The sequence below is a fragment of the Chrysochloris asiatica genome, unplaced genomic scaffold (assembly GCF_000296735.1).
Source record: "Chrysochloris asiatica unplaced genomic scaffold, ChrAsi1.0 scaffold00012, whole genome shotgun sequence".
Lineage (NCBI taxonomy): Eukaryota > Metazoa > Chordata > Mammalia > Afrosoricida > Chrysochloridae > Chrysochloris > Chrysochloris asiatica.
In genome coordinates, this window is record NW_006408530.1 from 9,531,007 (window position 1) to 9,544,817 (window position 13,811).

At 38.0% G+C, this 13,811-nt stretch overlaps 1 pseudogene; it reads left to right on the plus strand.

The window, feature by feature from the left end:
• The window catches only part of LOC102811815, a 123,004-nt pseudogene extending 109,491 nt beyond the window's left edge, over nucleotides 1–13,513 (plus strand).
• The last annotated feature ends 298 nt before the right edge of the window (nucleotides 13,514–13,811 follow it).

Genomic DNA, 13,811 nt, shown 5'->3' on the forward strand with positions numbered 1-13,811 from the left:
AAATTATACTAAAGGGGGGTAGGGGGAAGTCTTTGTTGGTTGTTGGGAAGTTGGTGATGGATGGGGGGAAGGGGGGAGGGGGGAGCACAGGGCGGGAATTGGACTCAGGAGAGCTTGGGCATTGGGGAGGGGGGCAATATTCAGGGAGGGAGAGCGAAATGTAGAAACGAGGCAGATGGGAGAACAATTGAGCATGTTTGAATGGGCCAAATGAGACAGAGATAAAGGACGATATATGCACAGCCTTGGAACTCCAGGGCTCTGAGATACAGGGATTGAGTCATGGTTGGAATGGGTGGGGAATCGTGTTAAGATGCTTGGCTTTTTTTTGAATCTTGGTTTTCCTTGCATTATAATATAGAGTAGACACTGGAGTGGGAGAGAAAGGAATAGTCAGAAACATCACACTAGAAGGCTTGTAAGTCCATCTTCTGCCTTTAACTGATTGGAATACCTAAAATGGTGCTACAGTGTACCCAGTGAACGAGGCTTCCTGTGGAGCCTCTGTAATACATAAGACTATAGGTAGAACCCAGAACCACATCCAGATTACCAAAGATGAGAAATCTCCACTTGAAAGGACGAGCTGACCAGCCTGGAGCGGTGAGAAGAACAAAAGATACATCTCGAATGAAAGACCTACAGGAAAAATACGAAACAATAGAGGTAGATGGACTGTTATTACAGGAACAAATGGGTCGCTTCCCTAGGAGACAATGGGGCACTTGGGTCCTACTAACGCAGGCCCCCTTCCAAGACTGAGACTCGGTGGAAATGCATGCTCTGATTGGTGACCACACACATCATTGATGGGGAGAAGTGGGGTAAAGGCAGCAATGAAGCGGCGAGCTAAGCCTTACAATATTCAGCAGGCATCTGTGACCCGGTTGGGGACCTGGTTGGCAAGCAGTGTGAGGAAACCTGAGGACTCCTGGGCCCAGAGTCAGTGACTTGGCCACGGAGGACTCAAGTGGAGAATGGAGCTGCCAGCTGATGGGAAGGGAGGGCATGTGCACAAGAACACCCACACTTGCAGATGGTACCCACGTGACCGGGACTGGATGACTGGATGATCAGAGCTCAACCAGGAGAAGAAAGAAGAGGGGGGGAAACAAATTGAGCTGATTCAATCTAATGAACTTGACCTATACCTACGAATGCAGTGACTCAAAAGAGGCAACAAATCCTAACAGCAAGAAACATTCCCACCCCCTCCACACAGAGTAGACAAAGATGGGCAACTTGGACATTGGATACCCAAATGGAGAGGGAGGGACTACAAAGGCAAGAAGTGACTGGCTTACAAGCTTTCAAGAGGGAACCTAGAGCTAGGGGGCATGGAGGAGGGCAGAATCACCAGTGAGTACTATCCAATCTGTCTAGGTGGAGCTGATGAAATGAAATACAGATGGGTTACTCGTGATACTGTAGTGAATAATGGTTATTAAGATGAATTGTGAGGGTAGGAAATGCAAAGGTAGACGTTTTGTAGCAAGGAAGGGAGTGATTATTTCTCCAGTCTAGGAGCGGAGGTGTCTGGGACCACTAATGGGGAAGAGCTGAGAGCAGGACCCTACCCAGAGAAGCAGAGATGCCTGAGATGGAGACAGAGATGATGATATGGAGTGATGAAGCCACTGGGGACTTTGGATCCAGAGAGGGAGAGGGACTGTGGGCCGAAGACTAGAGGGGGGGAGGGGAAGGGAAAGGTTAGAGGACGGGTTTCTAGGATATACCCTTTGGTCAGAAGATGATGCATGGAGGGGATTGGAACCATGGCAATGAAATGATATACGATGGAATGAATGTAAAACTAAAGTTCTCTCATGTAAACTATCATATAATTCACAATAAAACCTTATATAAAAAACAAAAACAAAAACAAAAAAACTGGACAGATAAATAACATCATGATAAATGGAGAAAAGCTTTCATTTTACTTGAATCCAAAATCAATACTCAGGGAAGCAGCAGACAAGAAATCAAAAGACATATTGCATTAAATAAATCTGCAAAAGACTTCTTTCAAGTGTTCAAGAGCAAAGATGTCAGTTTGAAGACTAAGATGTGCCTCAACCAAGTCAGGGTATTTTCAAGTACGTTATATGCATGTGAAAGTTGGACAATGAATAAGGAAGACTGAAGTTTGATTAGGTTCTTGGTGAAGAAAATTGAAAGTACTATGAATTACCAGAAGAACAAGAACTGTCTTGGATGAATTACAGCCAGAATACTCCTTAGAAGTGAACATGGCCAGACTTCCATCTTGTGTTCTTTAGACACGTCATCAGGATGGACCAGTTCCTGGAGAAGGATATCACAATTAGTAAATCGGGGGATCATTGGAAGAAAAAAATCCCCAAAGAGATAGATTGACACAGTAGTAGCAACAATGGGCTCAGACATACCAATAATTGTGAAGATGACATAGGATAAGGCAGTGTTTCTTTGTTGTGTATAGGATCACTATGAGTCAGAACTGACTCAATGAATGACACCTAACAACAACATTCCTACTCTCAGGTATAATACGTTGTTGTTGTTATCAAGTGTTGTCAAGTCAGTTCTGACTCCTAGTGACTCTGTATAGAGTTTCTGAGGCTGTATGTCTGTGCGGGAACAGAAATCCTCATCTTTCTACTGCAGAGCTGCTGGAAGGCATTAACCACCAACCTTGTGGTTGGCAGTACAGTGTTTAATCTATGGAGCCATTATACTGCCTCAGGTATAATATGCTGTTGTTAAGCATTGCCAAGGCAGTTCTAATTCATAGAGACCCTGTTTAGGGTTTCTGAAGCATTTAAATGTTCGAGGGAGCAGAAAGCCTCAACTTTCTTCCACAGAACCACTGGCAGACTCAACCGCAGACCTTGTGGTTCATAGTCCAGTGCTTATCATATGAGGCCAGGTATAACATATATTGTATAGTATTTCTATAGTCAGAATGCCCTGTTCGTGAAGTGAGTAAAGCATGTTGTCAACTGAAAGTTAATTCACGAACTGTCCTGAGGGAGAAAGATGTAACAGTCTGCTTCCATAAACATTTATAGGGGCAGCGATCCTCTGTCCTATAGAGTTACTGTGAGTAGATATTGACATGAAAATAGTGGATTTTCCTTATATTGCTATTGTGCCTTAATGCCGTCTCAATGGGTTTCTGTATGTTGTTGTTGTTGGTAAGTGCCATTGAGTAGGTTCTGGTTCATAGTGACCCTCAGCAAGATTTCCAAGGAGTGGCTGGTGAGTTTGAACCACGAAGTTTGTGGTTCAAACCAACCTTGTGGTCCAGAGCTTATCCTACAGTGCCAACCCCCTCTGGTGTTAGCCATACAGTAAGTTTTCCTTATTGCAACAAAGGAGTGCACTGAGATTCTAGCCATTGCTCCCAAAAAAGTTAGCTAAAGTTCATTGCATCCTTTCCTTTAAAATAACTCATTTGTTTGCATTGAGAAATTCTAGTACGAGCTCCTTTGTTTGGAAAGACTATTTGTTTGATATATGTCTTCTAATCTGTTTAAGGAGGACCTTGTACCTTTGTTTAAGGTTTAACATAATTTCCCTTGGGTGAAGGAAATTGGGACTAGGCCTTTTGTGAGAAGATTTCATCAGAAAAGATTGTAGGAAGAATAAGGAAATGTCTTCCTTTTGCTGAAACTCTCACTTGAATAATCATACAGAAGACTGTTGATGTTAAGTTGTTGTTAAGTGCCTTCGAGTCGGAGTCGACCCATAGCGACCCTGTACAGAAGACTAGCTATTGGTTAATTGCGAAATTTCTTTTTCCTTTCCCATCAACAAGAAAGCCATTCCAGATTTGAGATACAGATGTGCTTGAACTAACCAAGTTTCCCTGGAAAACACTGAAAGGAAGCAATTTTGTTTTCCTGAGTATTACTTTTGATAAGAAGCAAAGAGGTATATGAAATAATTTGACCAGCTTCTGTTTCTTGTCTTGTGAAAGTTCTAACTACATGAGATTTAAAGAAGTAAAATGGTCAATACCAGGCAAAGGAAGCTGTCGTAATTTTCCAAGAACAAATCTGTACATGATCTTCCCTTTGTGCCTTGTTAAAGTTTCTCTCCACTGTTTTTCCACTTAATTGTCTCTAAGATAATACCTGTTCCACTGCTTGCTTGTTTGACAGATAGTAGAATGAAAATGTTTCTTCTCATTGTTATAACTAAAGTCCACCAAAATGAACAAAGAGGTCAAGAAAAAAAAAAGAAAGGAAGAAAGAAGAGGAAACAGAGAGAAAGAAAGGCAATCATCTTCAGTGAAGTTGAAAAATGGCTTGTTGCTATTGAAGGTGCCATCAAGTCCATTCTGACTTATTGTGACCAAATGCACAACGAAGTACTGCCCAGTCCTGCGTCATCCTCACAATTGTTTATAAGACTGAGCCCATTGCTGCTGCCACTATGCCAATCCATCTCACTGGGGCTCTTCCTCTTTTTCTCCAGCACTTCACTTTACCAAACATGATGTCTTTCTCCAGGGACAATATGTCTGAAGTATCAGAGATGAAGACTTGCCACCCTAGCTTCCAAGGAGCATTCTGATTACATTTTTTCCAACACAGATTTGGTTTTTTAGCATTCTTTGGTATTTTTATATTCTTTTCCAACATAATAACTCAAATACATCAATTCTTCTCTGGTCTTTGTTCATTGCACAACTCTCACATGCATATTAAGCTATTGAAAATATCATGGCTTGGGTTAAGCTCACTTTAGTCCTAAAATTGACATCTTTGCTCTTGAACACTTTAAAGACATCTTGTGCAGCAGATTTGCACAATACAATATGTTGTTTGATTTCTTGACTGCTGCTTCCATGAATGTTGACAATGGATGGAAGCAAAATGACATTTTTTGGTAAAACGGTGAGGATTTTTTTTTTGTTTTTTTACATTGAAGTGCAATCCATAGGACAGGCTGGGGGGTCTTTGATATTCATCAATATGTATTTTAAGTTCTCTTATTTTTCAGGAAGCAAAGTTGTGTTTTCTGCATATCACAGGCTTTTAATAAGTCTTCCTCTAATCCTGATGCCACATTCTTCTTCATATAATCCAGCTTCTTAGATAATTTGTTCAGCATATGGATTGAATACGCATGATAAAAGAATACAACTGTGACGTACATCTTTCTTGATTTAGTGTCTCCTTGTTCTGTTTAAACAACTGCCTCTTGGTCAATGTACAGGTTCCTATGAGCACAGTTAAGTGTGCTGGGATACTCATTCTCCCCAATGTTGTCCATAGTTTGTCATGATCCACACAGTTGAAAGACTTTTCATAGTTAATAAAGCACAATAAACATCTTTGTGGTATTCTCAGATTTCATCTAAGATCCATCTGACATCAGCAATGATATCCCTCAAGTATATGTCCTCATCGGAATCCAGCTTGAACTTCTGGCAATTCTTCTCAATGTACTGTTACAGTCATTTTTGAATTATTTTTAGCAAAATTTTATGATATTGTCTGATAATTTTCATATTATGTTAGGTCACCTCTCTTTGGAGTGGACACAAATATGGATCTCTTCCAATTAGTTGACTAGGTAGCTGCCTTCCAAACTTCTTTGTAGAGTTGCATGAGTGTCTCCAGTGCTGCATCAATTTATTGAAACATTTCAATTTGTATTCCATTACTTCCCAGATCCTTGTTCTTTGCCAATGCCTTCAGTTCACCTTGGACTTCTTCCTTAATTACCATTGACTCCTGATCATATGCTAGTTTTTGGAATGATTGAACATCATCCATTTCTTTTTGATACAGTGACTCTGTGTATTCTTTCCATCTTCTTTTGATGCTTTTAGCATCCTTCAATATTTCAAGTCAAGGTTTGAATTTTTTTTTAGTTCTATCATCTTGAGAAATGCTGGGCATATTCTTCCCTTTGGTTTTCTATTTCCAGACCTCTACATATTTCATTATAATATTTGACTTTGTCTTCTTGAGCTGCCCTTTGAAATTTTCTGTTCAGCTCTCTTAGTTCTTCATATCTTCTATTTGCTTTAGCATCTCTATACTGGACGGCAAGTTTTAGAGTCTCTTCTGACATCCATTTTAGTCTTGTCTTTCTTTCTTGCCTTCTTCATGACCTTCTGTTTTCTTCCTGTATGATTTTCTTGATGTCATCCCACAAGTCTTCTGGTTTTCAGTCATTAGTGTTGAATTCATCAAATATGCCCTTGAAATGATATTTAAATTCAGGTGGGTTATTTTGGTTCTTGTGATATTTAAATTCAAGTTCATATTTTGGTTCTTGTGGACTTGTTTTAATTTTCTTCAGCTTCATCCTCAACTTGCATATGAGCAATTGATGGTCTGTTCTACAGTCTGCCCCTGGCTTTATTTTGACTTTATTAGATGGAGTTTTCCCATCATTTCTTTCCACAGATACAGTCAATTTAATTTCTGTGTATTCCATCTGGTGACATCCATGTGTATAGATCATTTTTATGTTGTTTAAAAAGGGTATTTACAATGAAGACATTATTGGTCTTGAAAATTTCTTTCATACAATCTCCAGCAACATTTCTATCACCTAGGCCATATTTTCCAACTATTAATTCTTCCTCTCCTTTTTCAACCGTTAAATGCAATCACCAATAATTATCAATACATCCTGATTGAATGTTTGATCAATGTCAGATTGAGGAAGTTGATAGAAAATGGTTATAGCTACATAATAAAATAATATATAAATGTGTTTGCCAAATCTTATATATAGCACAATACTAAGGGAATACAAGCACTCTGCAGAGCTTTGACAGTGGATGTCTCAACCATGTTGGTCATTGTTGATTGTCTAATGGACAACCATTCTCAGTAATATATAATTACCCTCCATATTTTCTCTAATATGATTATTCTACATTTTGTGATCCAATGTATTTATTCTATGCATTGTAAATCCTAACCTCTATGATGTTTATGGAGTTGTGGTATGGTGCTGTAGGATAAGCACTGGGCCACAAGGTCATTTGAACCTTATACACTCCACAGCACTTAACAATAACAATGATCTTAATGAGGCAAGATTAGAAGCAGTTATGCTAATAAACTAGGATACAATCTACAAGATTAAGCTGTATCTTCAATCAATCTCTTTTGCGATATATAAGAGATGAAATAAGTGAGCAAAGATGGAAGGACCTATATACTACCAATAAAGAAAAGCCACATTCTTTGGATCTAGGGTCCCTGCACTTAGTATCTCCTAGACCCAGGGGAAATTGATGCCAAGACACATGCAACTCTCCAAAGACACATGCAGCTCTCCAAGAAATTCTGGGCCCACAAATGTTGAAAGGAGACAAAGATCATCAAATAGAGTGAGTGAAAACCTTCCTCTAGAGCTGACACATTGAATTCAGAATTCCAGCCTCCTAAATTGTGAAAGCATAAGTTTCAGTTTGTTAAAGTCATTCACTTGTGGTATTTATATTACATCAGTATTAGGTCAGTAAGACACTTAGCCTTGTTTCATAAAGCAAAATACAGTAGAAATTATGGGAAAGGGCTAGGTATAAGCAACCAATCTCCTCAGATGTAGCATTAACATTAAATAAATATAAAGATTACTGTTCTAGACCAGAATATGAGTGTTTAAAACATTGATAATGTAGAGAAATAACAATATAATTAAGAAATTGTTGAGTGCCATTGAATCAGTTCTGACTCACAGCATCCCTGTGTAACATTTCTGCAAGCAGTTAATGTGTTTGAACTGTTGAAACTGCAGTTAATACAGTTAGCAGGTTAGCAGTCTAGTGCTTTATCCTACAGTGCCACACCAGGAATCAATTAACAATACTACTTTAAGGAAACTCAGAGGATGTATCTGACAAAAGGTCACAGCCATGAAAACCCTACAGAACAGTTATACTCTGCAAAGATCTGGAATTAGAAAGGCAAAAGGGGAAACCACACATAGCATTTCTCAAGCTGAATGAATTGAGGAAAAAATTCAAGCCTCAACTTGAAATACTTAAGGATTCTATGGGCAAAATATTGAATGATGTTAAAACCATCAAAAGAAGATGGAAGGAATACACAGAGTTATTGTATCAAAAAGAAATGGATGATGTTCAGTTATTCCAAGAACTAGCATTTGATCAGGAGTCAATGGTAATTAAAAAATAAGTCCAAGGTATACTGAAGGCATTGGCATAGAACAAGGCTTCAGGAATTGATGGAATACAGATTGAAATGTTTCAACAAATGGATGCAGTACTGGAGGCACTCACTTAACTATGCCAAGAAATTTGGAAGACAGTTACCTGGACAACAGATTAGAAGTCATTAATATTTGTGTGCATTCAAAAGAGAGGTGACCCAATGGAATATGGAGATCATGCAAGTAAAATTTTGCTAAAGGTAATTTAAAAACAGCTGCAACAGTACATTGGTAGAGGTTCAAGATGGATTCAGATAAGGATGTAGAATGAGGGATTTCACCAATGACATCAGGTGGAACTTGAAAAAAATCAGAAAATACAAGAAAGATGTTTACCTGTGCTTTTTTTTTTTTTTTTTTTTTACTGTGGAAAGGCTTTCAACTGTGTGGATCATGGCAAATTATTGACCACATTCCAGAGAATGAGGATTCCAGAACACTTAATTATACTCATGAGGAACCTGTACATAGACCACAAGGCTGTCATTTGAACAGAACAAGGGTACACTGGATGGCTTAAAATTAGGAAAGGTGTGTGCCAGGGTTGTATATTTTCACCATGTGTATTCAATCTGTATACTGAATAAACAATCTGAAGCTAGTTTATATGAAGAAAAATGTGGTATTAGTATTAGAGGAAGACTCTTTAACAACCTGCAATATGCAGATGATACAACCTTGCTTGCTGAAAGCAAAAAAGTCTTAAAATACCTACTGATGAAGATCAAACCACAACCTAATAAATGTGTGTTACACCTTAATACCAAGAAAAATTATCTTCACTGGACCAATAAATTACATAATGATAAATAGAGAAAAGATTGAAGTTGTCAAATACTCCATTTGGATTAGATTCACTATCAACATTCATGGAAGCAGCAGTCAAGAAATCAAATGACATACTGTATTAGGCAAATCTGCTACACAAGACCTCTTTATAGTGTTCAAGAGCAAAATGTCAATTTTAGGAGTAAGTTGCACTTGACCCAAGCCATAATATTTCCAATAGCCTCATATGCATTTCAAAGTTGAACAATGAATAAGGAACACTGTAAAAGAATTCATGTATTTGAGTTATGGTGTTGGAGAAGAATTTAAAAGTATCACAGACTTCCAGAAAAACAAAAAAATCTGTATTGGAAGAAGTACAATCAGGATGCTTCTTAGAACTCAGAATGGTGAGATGTTGTTTCTCATACTTTGGACTTAGTATCAGGAGGGACCAGTTCCTGGAGAAGGACGCAACGCTTGCTAAAGTGGAGGTTAGAGAAAAAGAGGAAGACCCTATGGATTGGCACAGTGACAGCAGCACTGGACTCAAGTTTAACGATTGTGAGGATGGCACAGGACAGGGCAGTGTTTTGTTGTTGTATGTAAGGTCACTATTAGTTGAAACCAGGTGGACAGCACCTAACAACAACAACAACAATAATTTAAATGTATAAAGATATCCACAAGAAAAATAAAAAATAATAACAAGAGAACCAAAATCAGAAGGTAGACTGAAGGATGAAAATGGGATAAAATATGAATAGACTCATTTCTTTATCATTCAAAGGGGAGAGTCAATATTTACTCTTGCAAAAAGGAAGAATCATTAAGGTTTTCTTTACTAATGATAAACATTAGCATTATGGATTCTTAGAAGCGGAGTATGTATGTATCCTCCAAGCCAACAGTTGGAAAGCAAACCCAAAATCAAATCAATAGACAAAACCATATATGAAATTTAGATGATTTAGAAAGCAGTAGCAACAGCTCTTACAAGAACTAACACTGAACTTATGAGTGTCTGTCATGCTAGTACATGTAGAAAAAATGCACTCAAGTATTTAAAGAAAGAAGCTCAGATTGGAGGAAAGTCTCAATACTGTAAATTGCTAAGAGGGTGCTGCTGTTTAGGTAAAGTTGCAGGAGATTGCCCTGTCTTCTTTTGAGCTGAACTTTTAAAATTTGTTCTACAAAGCAGTAGTACTTTTGCTAAGAATCTCATAACCATGATCTCACCAAATGTTTCATGAAGAAGTTTTCTTTAGCTTAAGTTTTAACCCTTTCTGTTGATAGAACTCTATTTCAAGTTGATTTAGGGAGATGCCATGTCTTGTGTTTTGTTTTGTGTGTGTTTTTGTTTTTCTTTACCTCATCTCTCTCTAGTTGCCAATAACATCGTTCTTTTTCCTTTATTAACACCTCCAAAGAAAAATCTCAGTGTATATCAAATTATAAGCTACTAACTACCCATGTATTCATGGACATAAAGACCTTGATCTTAAAGTTGGGTAGTTGGTATACTCTGTTACACTAATTTCAAAAGGGTTGTTCTACTCTTAATTAATTCAGCACCCATCTGCTAGGCAGGGAACAATTCACTAGCATTACAAGGCTGCATGTCATAGGCTATGGAATTTAAATTCAGGTTAGAAAAAAAGCAAGTACAGAAAATAATGTCACTGTGTTCATTGGGAACACCCACTAGAGTGTTTTAACAGATCTGAGCAGGCAAGTTTTTTTTGTTTTGTTTTGTTTTTCCCAAATAAAAACATATCTCTAAAGAATTAAGTGGGTTAAAATGAATATGAGAAATATTTAAGAGCTCAGTCCATATATTTTCAATTTAGAAAATTATGGACTGACAAGTCAAATTTCACTTAGTTTAAAACAGCAGAATTCTATATCATTGGAGAATACACCTAGATGTGCAGTTAGTTTTTTAGTATGTTGTAATTTATTAGCAGTAAAATTTAAAGCATGAAAGTTTGAAAATAATTCACTAAATAAAAACCAGAACAGATTAAATGCTGTCTATGTAGCGTCATTCTCACTTGCATTTGGATACACCTTTCTGAACTTGAAATAAAGGGATTCAAGTATAATTATTCCTCAGAGAATCCCAAATAAATCTGTGTACACCCATTGGAGTATGCCCAGAGTATAATCATCTATGTGACAGAGCCATATAAAACTTTGGCTTAAAATGATTGTAAACACTATAGAAGAAAGATTTGCAAAGATACTGAAACTAAATTATATTGAGAGGTTAGAGGAAAAATAAACTGAGACAGAGGCCCAAGAATGTTTATATTTCCCCAGGAAGTCTCAAATATCTATTTTCTATTTTTCAAAGAAATAAGCACCTGGGGAAACTTCCATGAAAAATGTGCAAATCCTTCTCCTTTGTTTGTCCTTGTAACTGCATTGACCCACCCCAAGATGCATACAATCTGTGGAATTCTTGTTCCTTAAAAGAATGAATATAAAACCCTGACTAAGCTAGAACTACAGTCTTTCTTAACCAACTCTAATTTTATTGACTTTTCCTGTGTTACCCAAGTCTTGTTAGGAGAGATGAGAAGACTGCCAAAGCAAACAGAAAGATGCATATGTTGCCATCTGAGTTTTATGTTATACAGACAACGCCTATTGATGGAATTTAAAATTGGAGGTTGCCAGGAAGCTAGAAGGAAAGTTCAGAGTAATATATATGTTCTCACAGAACAAATAATACTCCCTTTTCTTATTTCTACTTCCCCTTTCCCCTTATGAGACTGTATTCATCTTTTGATAATAAAAACAATCCAGAATATATTTATAAGTGCCAATAAAGAAAACCAAACCCATAACCATCGAGTTGATTCTGACTCACAGTAACAGTATAGGCACAGTAGAATGTTCCTTAGGGTTTTGGAGGCTACATCTTTATGGGAGCAGACAGTCTCATCTTACTCCCTCAGAGTGACTGGTAGGTTTGAACTGCTGATCTTGCAGTTAGCAGCCCAATGCTTAGCCCACTGTACCACCAGGGCTGCTTATATTTATAAATACAAGTAATAATTTTAGTATTGTGGATTGTAGTTAGAGTTGGCCAATCCTTGACTTGCGATTTTTTTGCCTAATAAATTGTGGTGAAATTGCTTAGGTTTCTTAGGAAGACTGGTTAATACCATTACTAGTCAAGTTTATACTCCAAACCACTAAAGCCAGAGATGATAAAACAGAAGAATTCTACCAAATTTTTCAGGGCAAAATTGATCAAACTTGAAAATCAAGATGCAATGATAATTACTGGTGATTGAAACAAAAAGGAAGGATCAATGGTTGGAAAATATGGCTTTGTTGATACAAATGAGGTCAGAGATCACATGATTGAATTTTGCAAGACCAATGATTTATTCATTGCAAATACCTTTTTAACCAACAAAAAAGATACTATACACATGGACCTATGCTGATGGAATACACAGAAATCAAACTGATAACATCTGTGGGAAGAGACTGTTGAAAATCTCCAGATCAGCAGCCAAAACAGGGCCCGGGCAGACTGGAACAGACCATCAATTGCTCATATACAAGTTCACATTGAAGCTGAAGAAAATTTAAAGAAGTCCAAAAGAGCCAAAATATGACCTGGAACAAATACTGCCTGAATTTAGAGACCACCTCAAATCTGATTTGATGTGCACTTGCTAGTTCATTTGTGCCGCTGTCTCCACCATAGCCATAGCCACCACCACTGGGTCTGCTGTTACCGTCTCTGAGCAGAAGTTGACTGTGCCTCCCACATACATTGACACTGGAAAATCTGTGAGGGATGTCGTCACCAAGGGTTATGGACTTGGGTTAATAAAACTTGGTTTGAAAACAAATTATGTTAATGGACTGGAATTTACAAGCTCAGGCTCAACCAACACTGAGACCACCAAAGTGATGGCAGTCTGGAAACCAAGAACAGGTGGACCGAATACCAGATGACATTTATAGAGAAAAGGATACTGACGACACACTAGGCACTGAGATTACTGTGGAGGACTGAAGCTGGCCTTTGATTCATCCTTCTCACTTAACACGGGGGGAAAATATGCTAAAATCAAGACAGGTATCTACTTGGGTTGCGACGTGAATTTTGATATTTCAGGCCTTCCATCTGAGGTGACTGGTGAACTACCAGATGAACTTTGAGACTGCCAAGTCCCACATGACCCAGAGTAACTTTGCGATTGGCTACAAGCCTGATGAATTCCAACTTCACACTAACGTGAATGATGGGATAGAGTCTGGTGGCTCCATTTACCAGAAGGTGAACCAGAAGTTGGAGACTGCTGTCAATCTCACCTGGACAGAAGGAAATAATAACACTTGCGTCGGAATCACAGCCAAGTATCAGATAGATCTTGATGCCTGCTTCTCGGCAAAAGTGATTAATTCCAGCATGATAGGTTTAGGATATACTCAGACCCTAAAGCCAGGTATCAAACTGACACTGTCAGCTCTGCTGGATGGCAAGAATGTCAACAAGCTTGGTCTAGGACTGGAATTTCAAGCATAAATTAATATTGCACAGTCATTTAATTTTAAACTATTTTGCAGCATAACTACCTTCAGAACTGTATTGTACCTTATGTGAAATTAATGTTGTATGTCTGGGTTGCAAATATTGCTCAATATCATGTCAAATCTCTAGGTTAAAATGATTCAGCTTTAAACTGTTACCCTTTCAGCGGTATAGAAGAAACCCAGTTGCAGAAAGCTCTTTCAGCTGTAGACTTTAAAGAGAATTTGGTGGCCCCTCTAGAGATATCAGATTTCTTTCTTTTTCTTTAAATCTAGAGATGGCTGCAAGTGGA